A 1,470-nucleotide genomic window follows, 5' to 3' on the forward strand; every position below is an offset into this window, starting at 1 on the left:
GACGACTGGGGGGAGCAGGCAAGTTCCCTGGGAAGTCGAGAAAACTTTTTGATCCGGCGGAGGGGGCAGCGGCCATTGCAACCATCACAATGCTGGGGCAACCGGACTAAGAATTGTGCAGGAACGAGGTTTTGGATGGAGTATTGGTACCGGGTGAGTGATTGGCCAACTCACAGGTAATAAAAGAAACAATTTGAATTTTTTGAAAAGAAACCTGGCGTGAAATTAGCAGCTAATTAGCATTGGGGAGTATTTGATTGTTGCCCAGGCTTTGAAGATTTATGCCACCGAAAAAACAAAAAGGTGTTAGCAAATATAAGTGGCAACATATCCATCCTTCAAATCACACCGTGGCACGATTAAAAAGAATCTCTGGGTGAATCAGAGCAAGAGAGCTCAGAAAGTGAAACAATAATGGCGGCGAAAACTGGCTCACAGCCAGCAACAGTCGATGAACTCAGAGAAATGCTGGCTAGCACTAAAGAGGCGATATTCAAAAGAATGGATGATTATGCAGAAAAAGTTGACAAGCGCATGGACCAATTAGCTATAAATATTGGTCATAATGATAAACAGATTTAGCTTCTTAGAGTGGAAACTGACCAATTAGGGAAACAAATGAGGCAGTTGGAAGAAAAGCACTCTCTGGAGTTTGATGAGCATGAGAAAAGGCTGATTTCTCTGGAAGATCAAAGCAGAAGATCATCAATACGAATTTGAAATTTACCAGAGATGACAGGAGAGGACTTGAGGAAATTGATCCCACGATGGTTTAAAGAAATAATCCCTAACTTGGCCACGGGAGAAGAGGACATTGAACGCGTCCACAGAGTGGGCGCTTTCAGAGCTGGATTTCACCCCAGAGATATTTTGGTAAAATTTTCTAATTATTATAAAAAAGAGCAGCTGATGATGAAACTGAGGTTGTTAGCTTTGCTGAAGTTTCAAGGATCTACAGTTCAAGTTTATAACGATCTTTGTTACTAAACAATTAAGTGGAGGCATAGCGTTAAATCAATCACCGAAGAGCTCAAGAGAAGGGAGATAAAGTACGCATGGGGATACCCAGTATTTATGAGGTTTATGTATGATGGGAAACAATATAGGATTACCTCTTTGGAGCAAGGCATTGAGCTACTTAATAGTCTGGGGCTGGAATTGCAGGACGATGCTGTTCTTAAAAGTGCCAATGGTGGAGGAAGAGGAGCCACGGCAAGTGGGAAGTGAAATCAACAAGACTAGATGATAAATCTGTAAAATATTAATACTAGAAGGCTTGCTGGTTCTGGACTGTGGGCTTCATCTCCCCCTCCCTTTAAGGGAATGGCTGGAGCATTAGGCTACCGGGGATTTAGTGGGGGGAAAAGAGTTTGGGGAGATTTGGGGGTGGGGGGTGGGGAAGGGGGGTAGGTTATGAGGGTTATTTAGTTTAGTTATTTAGGGTTATTTTGTGTTTTCTTATATGTTGGT

At 42.7% G+C, this 1,470-nt stretch overlaps 1 pseudogene; it reads left to right on the forward strand.

Annotated features, from left to right (window-relative positions):
* Nucleotides 1–302: 302 nt before the first annotated feature.
* On the forward strand, nt 303–1,227 carry LOC148113479 (uncharacterized; annotated as a pseudogene).
* The last annotated feature ends 243 nt before the right edge of the window (nt 1,228–1,470 follow it).

The sequence above is a fragment of the Pantherophis guttatus genome, chromosome 5, assembly GCF_059756535.1.
Source record: "Pantherophis guttatus breed Tessera chromosome 5, ASM5975653v1, whole genome shotgun sequence".
In the NCBI taxonomy this organism is placed as follows: Eukaryota; Metazoa; Chordata; class Lepidosauria; order Squamata; family Colubridae; genus Pantherophis; species Pantherophis guttatus.